We start from the raw sequence: 15,005 nt of genomic DNA on the forward strand, positions 1-15,005 counted from the left end.
TAATATATAATGCAGAAAGTAAAAGCAAAGCAGTCCAGGATGTTATAAAAAAGAAAACGGGGAGAGGCAAACAAACGCGGAATAACATACTGTTAAGAGAGGGGGACAAGGTAATAAATGATCCACGACACTTAGTAAACTATGTAAACGAGCATTTTCCAAATATTGCAGAGAAGTTACAGCAAAAATAACCCAAAAGAAATATAACACCTGTAAATAATGTTGCACTAAATACAACGATGTTATTTCCAACCACAGAGAATGAAGTCAATAAAACTGTTCAAAAACTAAAAAATAAAAAGTCAGTAGGCTTAGATGAAGTACCAATGTGTGTACTGAAACAATGCATAGGGATTATACAAGGTCTCTTAACAAATATAATAAATGAGTCCTTCACATCAGAGACATTTCCAAAGCACTTAAAACAGGCAAGAGTTGTACCTTTGCTTAAGAAAGGTAATGCAGAAGACATAGAAAATTAGAGGGCCCATTTCCGTGCTGTCATCATTCTCGACAGTAATAGAAGCAATTATGAAAGACAGATTAATGAATTAACTGAATAAATACAATGTTTTAAGCGAATCACAGTTTGAATTCCGAAGTGGCAAAAATACGGAGTCAGCCATAGTAGAATTCACAAAAGTTGTACTTGATGCTCTTGATAAAGATGAGTGTGCCACAGGCATATTTTTGGATCTTTCTAAGGCGTTTGATACAGTCGACCACAAGATTCTATTAAATAAATTAGAATCATTAGCAGTAAGAGGGGTAGCTAATGACTGGTTTCGATAATACCTAACAGCTTGGGTAAAAAGAATAGACGTAACACATACTTCAAATAGATATAAACATTTAGTAAAACACTTATCAGAATCAAACTACATTAATACAGGGGTTCCGCAAGGTAGCATATTAGGACCAATACTGTTCCTGATATACAAGGTGATCAAAAAGTCAGTATAAATTTGAAAATTGAATAAGTCACGGAATAATGTAGATAGAGAGGTACAAATTGGCAAACATGCTTGGAATGACTTGGGGTTTTATTACAACCAAAAAAATACAAACGTTAAAAAAATGTCCGACAGATGGCGCTTCATCTGATCAGAATAGCAATAATTAGCATAACAAAGTAAGACAAAACAACGATGATGTTATTTACAGGAAATGCTCAATATGTCCACCATCATTCCTCAACGACAGCTGTAGCCGAGGAATAATGTTGTGAAAAGCACTGTAAAGCATGTCCGGAGTTATGGTGAGGCATTGGCGTCGGATGTTGTCTTTCAGCATCCCTAGATATGTCGGTCGATCACGATACACTTGCGACTTCAGGTAACCCCAAATCCCATAATCGCACGGACTGAGGTCTGGGGACCTGGGAGGCCATGCATGACGAAAGTGGCGGCTGAGCACACTATCGTCACCAAACGACGCGCGCAAGAGATCTTTCACGCGTCTAGCAATATGGGGTGGAGCGCCATCCTACATAAACATCGTATGTTCCAGCAGGTGTTTATCAGCCAGGCTGGGGATGATGCGATTCTGTAACATATCGGCGTACCTCTCACCCGTCACGGTAGCAGTTTTGCTGTCCAGCGCCATCTGTCGGACATTTTGTGAACTTTTTTTTGTTCTAATAAAACTCCATGTCATTCCAAGCATCTGTGTCAATTTTTACCTATCTACATTATTCCGTGGTTTATTAAGTTTTCGAATTTATACTGACTTTTTGATCACCCTACACATCAATGACTTTCCGAGTAGTATTACTCATGGTGAAAAAATTGTCTTCGCTGGTGACATCAGTATTATAGTCACTGAGAAAACAAAAGAACTCCTTGCCGAGAAAGCAAATGTAACTCTCAAGGAAGTTTATGATTGGTCAATAAGCAATAAAGTGACATTGAACATAAAGAAAACTAATGCCATAAATTTCAGTTTGAAGAGGAAAAATGACAATGTTAAATTAAATATAGATGGTACCTCTATAGAATGTGTAACAAATGCAAAATTTCTAGAAATGAATATCGATTCTCAGTTGGTGTGAACACACACAGGTATTTACAATCAGAATGTCATCAGCATGTTATGCCCTTAGAATACTATCATCAGTGTGTAACATACAGTGTCTTTTAGTTACATATTATTCATATGTACACTCAATTCTTAGCTATGGCATTATTTCTTGGGGAACAAACGCACAAAATATGAACACAATTTTCAAACTCCAGAAAAGAGCCATGAGAATAATAACCAAAAATACTAGTCGAGCTCATTGTAAAGATCTGTTCGAAACACTGGGAATTTTAACTGCTCCATATGAATACATTTGCCAGTCAGTTGCACACATCAAAAATAACATTGGTAATTACTGCACAAACAGCTCTGTCCATAACCATGCAACAACAGCTAGACTCAACTTAAATTTACCAAGAAAAAATAAACATAAAAGTCAAAACAGCATTTTCTACCAAGGAATAAAACTGTTCAATAAATTACCAAAAGAGATTGAAGAAATTGAAAAAATACATTTATTTAAAAAGAAGCTAAAAGTACCTGTTATGCAATGCATTTTATACATTGAAGGATTACTTAGATAAAACACAGTAGAGGTTTGATAAAAAAATGTTATACAAGTAAATAATAATAATGATGATTATAAAACGTCCAACATTCCACATAACACCTTCACTTTATGTTTTTTCATTCTTTTTTACCGTTCTAGAAATACTTTAATCCCACGCTATGCATAACACAATACTAACACCTCTTCCTCTTTCTGAGCTCAACATCTCACTCATTATGGAGGGATGCTGACTCAGATTTTCAGGACAGCAAATGGGAAGTTGCGGTACAGAAAATGGTGATCACCAGTGTGTGTGTGTGTGTGTGTGTGTGTGTGTGTGTGTGTGTGTAGTGAGTGAAGTGTTATGCTGACTCAGATTTTCAGGATAGCAAATGGGAAGTTGCGGTACAGAAAATGGCCCAGTGATCACCAGTGTGTGTGTGTGTGTGTGTGTGTGTGTGTGTGTGTGTGTGTGTGCGCGCGTGTGTGTGTAGTGAGTGAAGTGTTATGAAACAATGTGTGTATAGTGTGTGCAGTGACTGATAGTGAGATATGAGTGAACAGTGTGCCATTACATTATTTAATAAGTTATTTGTAAAAAAGTATTGTATACCGGGAGTAAATCTAATGATTAACTAGAAGTCTGTAAATACATGTGTATATGAATTACCTTATTTTAAATTGATCTAAAGTTGTAAATACTTTGACATGTCCTATATCCTTGTAAAAAGAGATCTGTGGATGAATAAAGCTACTACTACTACTACTACTACTACTACCTGTGTTGCTCCTGCTAACGGTCAGGCATTCCACACACCTGGCTTGTCAAGATATCAGTCTCACCACACTCTAGGGCCGCTTCCAGCAGACACAGTTTGCAGTCAGTCTTAAAAACGATCTAAACTTTTTATAATTACACATTTCTGTAAATCCTGAGAATATTTCTGTAATGAGTCGTCATTAAAGTCATTACATGAGACTTGGGTAATCATCGAATAGTTCTCAAAACTCAGTCATTAACTACAAAATTAGGGGATTAGTGGATTTGTATGATTTCCGTGTGTAGCGAGGAACCGCTACTGAATCTCATCGCTCATGTCATACGACTACATAAACCATGAAAGTATTCTGTCATGTACAAAATCCTTTGACATTTATATATATTAATTTCTGAGCGTTTATTTCGTTCATAGTCGTTGATTTTAAATTATATCAATCTCCACATACCTCTAATTCTGTGACAGCCTGCTGTTCAGAGTCAACCACACCGCAGTGCTCGTGGCATAGATAACTTTTTTGTTGTATTTTGTGGCGATGCAGCGCTGTCGCGTTTAATTCACTTATAATCATACACGCGTCAGAGCGTATCTCTGAGCTGATGTATTCACCCGTATCATCTTCCAGTGGATATCTTTGTGTTTAATTTGAAATGGAGTTTTCTTCTGAATGTTTCTAGTTATTTTCTTTGTCATCTTTCGTTAGGAATATTCTCTAATACATACATTTCCGATTGTAAGGCTTTCGCCGGTCCACGTACAAAGATGTCTACTGACTCTTCAAATCTTTTGCTGGCATGAATCTGTCTGCCTTCTGGTCTCCAGTTCCGTAATGCCTAGGATAATGTACCATTTTTAGCCTAACCACAGCATCTAATATTAAACTTGTTGCCTGCCCCACAAGGAATGAAGAGAGATTAAGGTTTAGCGTCCAATTGACGTGGAGATCATTAGAGATGCAGCAAAAGCTGGACTGTTTCAAGGATGGGGAAGGAAATAGGGCGTGCCCTTTGAAACGAACGATCCCGGCATTTCTCTGGAGCAATTTACGGAAGTCACAGAAAATAGGAATCAGGATGGCCAGAATTGGATTTTTTCCATATTTCTACAACCAATATCATCTCGATTCGTGCAGTGCTCCATAAGCCACACATTACTCTGGTCACAGGTGTAGATTCAATAAAATGTATGAAATGACTATACTACTTTGATTGGAAGTTATCGTGTATTCTTTTTTATTTCCAATCTCCTCAATCTCCTTATAAAAAAGATTTTTTCTCGGTTTTTCAGGATTAATACTGTATTATGCATCAATAAATGAATCATTAAATATTGACAATTTGCAGTCAAAATAAATTTGGTGTTAGAATTACTTGTGAATGAAGAAAAGTACCAACAGCGAGAATCTGGCCACTATGTCCCGTTCCCACCTTCCAGGAGCCGAGGAAACAGTAGGGAACGTGTGGTGGAGGTAAAATGAACATCAATAGTTCACTTATTTATTTCCTTAATTAACATTTATACCACCGAGAATGGCAGGAAACCTGCGTCGCTAGGAAGAAGGTGCAGCAAGATGTCAGACTCGCCGAGGCTATAGACGTATGGTTTTTTCGAGAAGATTCCGATGGCCAGAGAATATATCGGTTTTATGAGTGGAAGAGGCAGCTATCAACTCTTCATGACAGGAAAACCTCATCTCTGGTGCGGGTTAAGTATTACACTGCAAAGGAAACTGGAGAAAAATTGTCCGCATTTTGGATTGCATACAACTGCACAATGGCGTTCATTAAGGAACTTTTCCCACCATCTGCAATCAAGTAGTGAGTTGCGTGTCCACAAATCCGCTTCAAAGAGTTAGTCTTTGCTTGCGGGAAGTATCGCGCGTCCAGAAGGAGGAGCAGGTGAGTAGGTATGTCATGAAGAGTCATAAGGGCAATTGCGGATAATATATGTCACACCAATAACCAGACACATCTTGCCCAGCCACACACCAGGTGATGCTCGTGTGTGTCCAAAACATATCAAATGCGACACACAACGGGGTGTCTGCGAGGTGAATGCCGTGAAGGCGTGACCGGCATACCTGCTTCCCATTGAAAGTAAGGTACCTTGAGGACTGGACGTCAGTATCAGGATAAGGGGGGCACACCGGTCGTCAAATATAACGCCAATCGAAGTGGGAATGCTTCTGCTCAACCGCATTTTGTGACCTATGCTGCTGAAGAAAGCCACAGATCGCCTTCTTGGATGTCTAGTGCGCTGGCATTATCACAGTACGGACGTAGCTCAGGTCGAAGAAAAAGTGGCGGAAGTAAATGAATATCGTCGGGACGTCCGAAAGCGGGATAGGTGCTGAGAGAGAGCGTGGAACAAGGGCCTCCAGCAATAGGCTGGTAAGGCAAGTCGGACCACGGCACCGCAACGTCATGTAAGAGCCTGTGAAAACGGCTACGGCTCTGTCAGGCACATTATACAGACCTAAATCGCCCCTGAACGGCCACGAGGTGCGGGTTTTGTGCCTTATCTTGAACAGAAAGCCGTGGAAAACAAATGAACCCGTTGTCGATAGCATGCCGCGGGACATGGATGGCGGAATAGGAAGTGTCTGTGCTACGTGGTGGATACCGGTACCTGACGCGAAATATGCATTTACATACTGTGTCCGTTGCAGAAGATCAAGTGCTAGTAAACGATAGTCCAAGAACCCAGCTCGTAGTTGAGAAAGTAGGTGCTGGCAATTGAGGGCAACCGTGCGCCGCAGATCATTAGTGAAATCGAGTCCTAAGCATCGGTTAGCATCAGCTACACGTAAAGGAGCAGCGCTGTCCGCAGGAAGCCCCCACCTGTAGCCATGGCGCTCGATTTGCGGACGTTAATGCAGCCGCCAGAAGCCTCGCCGTTGGTGGTAACCCATGGCACCGCTGCGAAGAACGATGGCGATGGCGATGACGAGATCGTCCGCATAAGCAGTGCAGCTGAATACAGAGTCACAGAGAGACACCCCAGAGAGGCAATTCCATGGAAAAGCATGCAACAGTGCAGAGAGCGGGCAGCTTTGACGCACTGATCGACGGATCGAGATGGGAGGAGCGAGACGGCCATTGTAGAGTACACGAGAGTGCACGTAGGAGACGCATTACGACGTCGACGGTGGTTTCAGGGTAGCCCATATTGCGGAGCACCCTTTCCAAGTACTCGTGACCGACCCGATGGAACGCGTGGTTTAAGTCAAGGCATAGGACGAGAGCGAGTTAGAGTGATTATGTCCCGATAGCGACAGTGAGCAGTGCGGATGTTATTGGCACCTCTCAAAGAAATTTAATCGGAGGAAACCACGTACCGAGCCGCTCGTTTAAGCCGTGCAGTCAACAGCGGGGTAAAGGTATCTGTGTCGCTGTTGAATAACGTCAAGGGGCAGGAATCGCATATCTGTGACGTCCCCCGTCGCTTGTGGGTGGGATTGAGGAAACCATCTAGAAAACCGTCTGTAATCGGCGTGAAAGACGACGTAAGGTCCTGACAAATTTCCTTCCACACTGGCGCCAAACCGGGGCGAAATGTCCGATAAAACTCCAGTGGGAGGCCGTCAGAGCCAGGCGACCTGTTTGTAGAACCCGCTCGGATGGCATCATGAACTCCTTCTTCTGTGACGTTAGCAAGCAGTTCCATCGTCGCATCCACGGGAACCGAGCAAAGGAGGGTCTGGAGACTGCTGCAATGTTGTCAGGGTGGTGGTGTTGTTCAGAGTACAGCGAAACATATTGTGCATGGAGGGCAGACCCAATATCCCGTTCCGTATCAAAACGCTGCCCATCATCAGTCCTAAGAACATTAAACAAATTACTCTGACTGTAGCGTCGTTCCCCTATAACATGGTACATAGAAGGACGCTGCTGCACTAACCTGTCGTGTGTGTGCGTCCTTCAAGATGGCGACGAGAGAGAGATGTGATCTGTGCCTTGGCGCGATTCACCATCGTCTGTCCTTCTAGCGAATACGGTATCACAGTACACTCCCGGCGAATGACGAAATAGGATTGCTGTGTTCGTCGCCGCCATGCCGCAACCTCCCTTCCGTAACCAATCAAGGCCTTGTGGAGGGCAGGACCGCACAGCACCCACCAAGACAGGGCAGAATGAAATGCAGCACGGCGTTGACGACAAGATGTCGACATGGTTTGTATGGGTTGGCAGCAGACGGATGAAGTAAGGTGAATCGTGTTCGGTTTCCATCGCCCACTGCAGCGCACACCATTTGGCGGTAGAGGTTAATTGCGCAGATGCACTATGTGATCAAACGTTTCCGGACACCTGGCTGAAAATGACTTAACAGTTCGCGGCGCCCTCCATCGGTAATGCTGCGATTCAATATGGTGTAGGCCCACACTTAGCCTTGATGACAGCTTCCACTCTCGCAACCATTCCTACAATGAGATGCTGGAAGATTTCTTGGGGAATGTCAGCTCGTTGTGCACGGAGTGCTGCACTGAGAAGAGGTATCGATGTCGGTCGGTGAGGTCTTGCACGAAGTTGGCGTTCCAAAACATCCCAAAGGTGTTCTGTAGGATTCAGGTCAGGACTTTCTGCCGGCCAGTCCATTACAGGGATGTTACTGTCGTGTAACCACTCATCCACAGGCCATTTATTGTGAACAGGTGCTCCACCATGTTGAAAGATGCAATCGCCATCCCAGAATTCCTCTTCAACAGTGGGAAGCAAGGAGGTGCTTAAAATATCAATGTAGGCCTGCGCTATGATAGAGCCACACAAAAAACAAGGGATACAAAACCCCTCCATGAAAAGCACGTTCACACCATAACACCTTTGCCTCCGAATTTTACTGTTGGCACTACACACACTCGCAGGTGAGGTTCACCAGGCATTCGCCATACCCACATCCTGCCATCGGATCGCCACATTGTGTACCGTGATTCGTTACTCCACACGATGTTTTTCTACCGTTCAGTCGTCTAATGTTTACGCTCCCTATACCAAGCGAGGCGTCGGAGGCAATACAAATGAATGATAACCGTCAGCAGGCACAAGCTGTCTGTCCCGACCCCATGGTTGTTGATCATGGACCTGCACCGACCTCAGCTTTTCTGGCATCTGGCCACATGTCGGAGGATAGGCGCTTGCAATCCGACACGGAACACCACGTTAGGAAGCAACGGTCGCCAAAGAAACGGCAGAGACAACGTCGTACCCCTTCTGATGACTACCTCCATCGGATGTGTGCACAAGATGACGACCCTGCTATTGATGGTGCGATGTTCTTTGACAGCCTGGCACCTGACGACGCGGCGTTCTCCTGCGCTTCCATCTCATGTCGGCGCCCACCTCCGGACACGGACCTTTCCTGACTGCGTCTGGTGCGGTTGCCTCCCCTTCTGTGTCTGATGCTATGTGTGAGCGCACCTCAACCAGCCCAGTGAGTCGTCTGTCTCCAGGGCGGAGGTACCGACTGATTCAGAACGGCGCAGCAGGTAGAACAGCCGCAGACGCGTTAGATAGAGGTAACACCGTGTGCGCCGCAGGATGAGCGACGTCTCCAATTGTCGCCTGAACCATTCTACGTGGGAGAAATTCAGAACATACGTTGCCTTCCCAGCTACAACCTGAGCAAAGTTAGAATTATATATTAATACCTTCAGCTGCTGACGGGCGTTCACATATGTATCAACGGGGACAGGTGAAAATGTGTGCCCCGACCGGAACTCGAACAAGTAATCTCCTGCTCAGAGGGCAGACGCTCTATCCATCTGAGCCACCGCGGGCACAGAGAATAGCGCAACTACAGGGACTATCTCGCGCACGCCTCCCGCGAGACCCACATTCTCACCTTATATGTCCACACACTACATTCGTAGTCTCCCTATCCAACACACTCATTACATTGGAAGACATTCTTACCAAGTCCCGTAAGAGTTCAGGTAATATGTGTGCATCCGCACAGAAGCGGAAGGTCATGGCCACTATTGCCAGAACTATGTACTTATATGGATATGGTGTCTGATCTTTCGGACATTTCCGTCTAGAACAAAATTATAATTATATATTAATACCTTCAGCTGCTGACGGGCGTTGATATATATCAACGCGGACAGGAAGGAGGCGTGTGAGAGATAGTCCCTGAAGTTGCTCTATACTCTGTGTCCTAGGTGGCTCAACTGGATAGAGCGTTTGCCATGTAAGCCGGAGGTCCACGTTCGGGTCCCCGTCGGGGCACACGTTTTCACCTGTCCTCGTTGATATATCAACGCCCGTCAGCAGGTGAATTTCGTTCTAGACGGCTGCAGGTCATCAATGGTGTCTGTTCTTTCGGACATGTCCGAAAGAACAGACACCATATTCATATAAGTACAACCTGAGCAGGTGTGCGGCTGGCCATCGTACATAACGACAGCCCTACAGTCGACAGCAACCAAGTAGGAAGACACTGTTTCCGTACTTAGATTTTTATCTGGCGGACACCATTGAGGAGACGGTATGTTTCAAACGACTTCCACGTTTCAGTAACGTGAATGACGACCTTACGGTTTAAAGGCGGCCACCACAACGTCCGACGGTACCTCAAAGGGGAGTTTGAAAACCCTCAAAGTTTGGAGGCCAAAACCAGCGTGATCGACCACGACAGTCCCTTTATGTTCGTTAGAGTATCGAGACTTGAGAACGTTAGCGTGGCGCCGCACATCGTCGGCTTAAGGCTCGTCAATCGCCAGCTTTATGCATACAGTAGTACTGAGGATCGAAAAATCAATTCCGAGAACTTCTTGTAGCAGGAGACGCATTTCATTCCGTATAAAATGTGCTACTTGATACGGCTTCAGTCGTTCGCGATATAATGGAAAAGTTAATTTGATTGTGGCCATGATGGTCAATGAAGCCGGACTCTGAATCAAGCCACTACGGGTAAGTAAACAAAAGCGCTCGCTCGGAAGCAGCACAACAGGCGAGACGCAAACAAGGCGTGCGCGCCTCACCACTGTCGAAAGCAGACGAACCACTGTGCCACCACGCTCTGTTGCATTCTGAGTTTTGTGTTCCATTCCATTAAAATGTTCAGTAACTTTTAGGAACATTTAAAACTAGTTGCCAACATTTGCACCACTTCCACATCTTGTCAAGTTCTGACTGCATACGTGTGCAGCTTTTTTTAGACAGTAGTTCATTATAGGTCGAGCTGATATTAATATTGTCTACCACAGTATTAATATACAGGAATGAACAGCAAGGGTACCAACGCATGTCCCTGGGCACACCTGAAGTTACTTCTACATCTTTCGATAACTCTCCATCAATGATAAGAAGCTGTGTCCTACGTACCAAGAGCTCGCCAATTCAGCTACAAATATCTCCTGAAACTTGTATTACCCCGTTTCTGTTAATAAGCAGTGGAGTGATACTGAGTCAAATACAGTCCGGTAGCCGAGAAATATGGTATCTACCTGACTATTTTGGTCCATTGCTCTCAGGAAGCCACGTGAGAAAAACACATATTGAATTTCACATTACAGATTTTTTTTGGAACTCAAGCTGGTCGGCATCGACAGGGTCATTCTGTTGGAGAAATCATATTACATTTTAGCGCAAAATACACTCTAAGATTCTAGAATAGATGTAAAAGCCATTGGACGGTAGTTTCATGGATCACTTCTGTTTCCTATAGACTGATGTGGTGTGCGTTTTCTTCCAATTTCTGGGCAGAGTCTTTTTTTTCCAAGGGGTCTGCAGTACATAATGGTTAAAAGATGCGCTAAATCAGCCACAATATCTGTGTAGAATCTGATAGGTATTCCGTGAGGCACTGCTTGAATAGACGGATTCCTTACTGAAAACAAGTCCATCGTCTTTCTGATATCGGGCTCTGCAGAGGCTGAAAGGTCGCCGGAGAAAATGGACTCTGATGGCCGTTGGAGTGCTTAGCATCGCCACAGCCCCACCCGTCTCGCCCGTGAATACGCTGGCCAATAGCATTCCCCACGGTCGGTATAGATACGAGCCCCTGTACTCCCATCAGATATTATCGGTTACTATCTACGTTGGACTATGGAGTATTTGCTAACAACCTCGTTTGGCTCTTGGATTTTCTCTGTTTGTTCTTGGCGTTGTGACGTCAGTCTGGGTCTTGTCCGCCATCGGACAGCCATGTTTAGCACACCTACTGCTTGGTATCGTGTTCTCTTCAGCCGGTGGCCATTCCGACTTGTAGATTCACCTGTTTCTCTTTTGAATTCTGATGTATGTACTGATATCCAGCTACTCGCGGATGTAGCAATGGTAACGAGGAGAAATGAAGTTGTTAGTAACAGATAGACTTGTTGAAAAGTCGTTTCAGCTTCAGATGGAGAAACTACGAGCACGAGGACACTTTGCTTCAGGCGAATTTCAGGGGGGAGGACTGGGACGCATATTTGCATCGACTGAAGCAATATTTCACAGCGTTTCAGATCAAGGACCATTCATTACAGTGATCATTATTTCTATCATGGGAGTCACCAGACACTTTTTTTCTGCTTCGCATATTCGTATATGTATCTGAATCCGCTGCGTTCTCCATTCAGGAGACATGTCGTGTGTTGACTAACTGTTGTTCCCAGAGATATCATGTGGCTGCCTCCACGCTCGAATTTCACCAGTACCATAAACAGACTGGAATAAACGCATCGCTCCTGGGCCACAGTCTTGCAAGGCCTCTGCCGCAAATGCGATTTCAGTTGCGCCAGTCAAGGCTGCAAGCCTTCGTACTTGGACGCTCTCCATTATGATATCGTGGTTCTGCTGGCAACCAATCCGGAATTCAGCGATGTTGAAACTGGATAACCCATCGTTGGAGGACATCTTGCGCATAGCATACTCTTTCGAGTTGCGCAGGCGGCTAACGAACGACTCATGACTAGGCGATAAGCTTCGGCAGTGAATACGCCACCACGCGTTCCATCCTCCTGTCGCAGGCGTTGGACGAATCCCAGGTTACAACAACGTTGTGATTCGTCATTGTCCGACGTCTCTATGGCGTCTGAGACTCTGATCGCCTGATCGCTCTTCGTCAGCGATCATGGGGGGCCACTCCCTTCACGCCCGCATTGTTTTCCGCTCATTCTCGAGCAGATTGGCTAGATTGCTGAGGGTCTTGCACGAACTGTGTCTAAGCTACGCAACCTGCTCCCATCCCACTCCAGAAGTGCACCTGGATATTGTACATGCGCTAAAATCGGTAGTCCCTCAGGGTGATCCCTTTACGCAGATACTGTTTCTCAAGCTTTGCATTTCTTACTAGGAAGTCTTTTCACAGGTGAACACAGGGACCAGCGTTTGTTTGATACATCAGGCAGTGTATGAACGAGTGGGTTCATCCGAGTTTTCTCCGCCCTCGCGGCGTTTGGTGGCCAATGGGGACGATTCTCTTCCCCTTCATGGGCAATTCTCGATCATTGTGGCCTACAAATGTGTTATACAGTTCATTCCTTTATTTGTCGTCGACCACCCATCTGCTAATAAAGTTTTTGGCCTCGACAGCCTTGTTTGTGTTTCCTATCTCTGATGAAGTCAACGTCATATCAACTACAGTCCCTTTCCAGGAACTGGACGATCTCTGCACTGTCTTTGTATCTACATTTCAGCCGGATTTGGGATGTGCCTAAGGCTTTCAGGCGCAGGTCATTATTCAGCTGAACACCACTCCTCGTTTTTGTCATACCAGAGCAATTCTTGTTACCTTACGTGCTGCAGTGAAACACGAGCTAGATGATTTCCAAGCTGCTGGGGTTATTGGGCCACTGATATCTAGCACATAGGCCACTCCACAAATCATCATCAGAGAGGCCAATAGTTCTCTCCGATTGTGTGGAGAATTTAAGGCTACCATCAATGTGCTGTCACAGGTGGATATTTATCCTGTTCCCACCTCTCTGACCTACCCACCAAACCTGCAGATTGCTACTCCATGATCAACCTCCAGTTATCCTTTGATGATAAATCCCAGAACACTTGTTATCAATCCAGCTTTTGGATTACACAGGTACAAGTGACTCCTGTTTGGCATCTCCGTGGGCCCTGATATTTTCCAAACGTTTCTGGAACAGATGGTGCAGCACATTTCGACTTAAGTGAATTACTTGGATGATCTCACTGTTACGGTGTCCTCCAGCCACAAGTGTTTGTAAAACCTCTATATCCATTTTATTACACGGTAGGATGTAAGCTTGCATTGTTGTTAGGAGAAATGCAAACTTTTTCAGCTGGAAGTGCAGTATTTGGGGTACTGGCTCACCAAAGAGGGAACAGGCCCACTGACTGGAAGGTCGCTGTAATAGATTCCTTTATTCCCAGTTCTTATTTCACGCGGTGCACGCTGCACGATCATTTACATAAAGAGGGTGTTCCTTTGTAACATTACGCATATTTAGGCGAGCGAATCGGCTGTTCAGTATCGGTACGAGGTAAGATGAAATTGTTGTTCAGCTGAACGCTAGCCGGCCCAGGGCTCAGGACACGCCACACTAGGTCCGGCGTGGGCGAGTCCAGGTACAAACGCGAGCTCTGTCGCCTGGGCTGGGTAAATTCCAAAGCTGGGAATCTGCACATGGTCCCATGGCCTTTGTGCAGGACATACGCCGAAAATGGTGGAGTGTTACACAAGCTGAAAGATGAATTCTTACAGCTCTATGAGAATCTGAAATAATTTACGGTCAAGTATTAAATCAAATCAGAATACACCTTTGATACCAGAAAAATAAGGCACATCCAGTGACACAACAGTACTTCAGTATCTTTAAAACCACAGAAGTTAACATTTCACAGCGAATAAACATTTTCACATTGAACCTTTGAATCAATAACTTTTCAATGCTTCATGTGAACCTATCGCATGATATCTCAAATGACAGCATCACACTATAGCTATTACCTCTGAAAGCTACGCGTCTGTGTCTATTTTATTTCTTGATTTATTATGTTTTTCATATCTTTCCATTATTCAAATGCTTGTCAGAACGCCATATCCCCCCACAGTTACACAGCAAATGACCACAGCACGAATACCATATATTTTGTTGTACCTGTGTATTTATTTAATGAACATATTACTATTTCTTCAGTAACTTTATTTAATTATTAATTGCAACTGATAATAGAAAATCATTGTAATTTAAGATGTGGTCAGTGGGATTTGTTAGCCGACACCACCTTTGTAAAAGATTGCTAAAAGATACTTATGACAATCAGGCATAATTAATTGTTGAAACAATATTAATGGCATTTATCTGTGTGCTGACATTCGTCGTCAACCGTTACAGGAAGCAGATGGCGCTGCAGACGTGGTCTCACGAACTCTACACTGACGGCTAGCACAATTTGTAGCGAAATTCCGCTTTCATGCTTCTACACCTGGCATATCAATTACAGACATTAGAATACAACCCTTGTTATTAAATTATTCATTTAACCTTTAATTTTTGTGTATTTTATTAACTCGCAATTCTAGCCAATCCATAGACCATTTGACTGTAGGACCACAGCTACACGTTATTATTTGCAGTGAATTAGCTGCGGGCCACACAAGCAGATGTCATAGCTCGACCCTAAGACTACATCGAGCTATTCTTTTCAAAAAGAGCTCTGTATAGCCCATGTACATGAAGTACGAATAACAACATGTGA

This window comes from Schistocerca gregaria, chromosome X (genome assembly GCF_023897955.1).
Source record: "Schistocerca gregaria isolate iqSchGreg1 chromosome X, iqSchGreg1.2, whole genome shotgun sequence".
NCBI classification, from domain to species: Eukaryota; Metazoa; Arthropoda; class Insecta; order Orthoptera; family Acrididae; genus Schistocerca; species Schistocerca gregaria.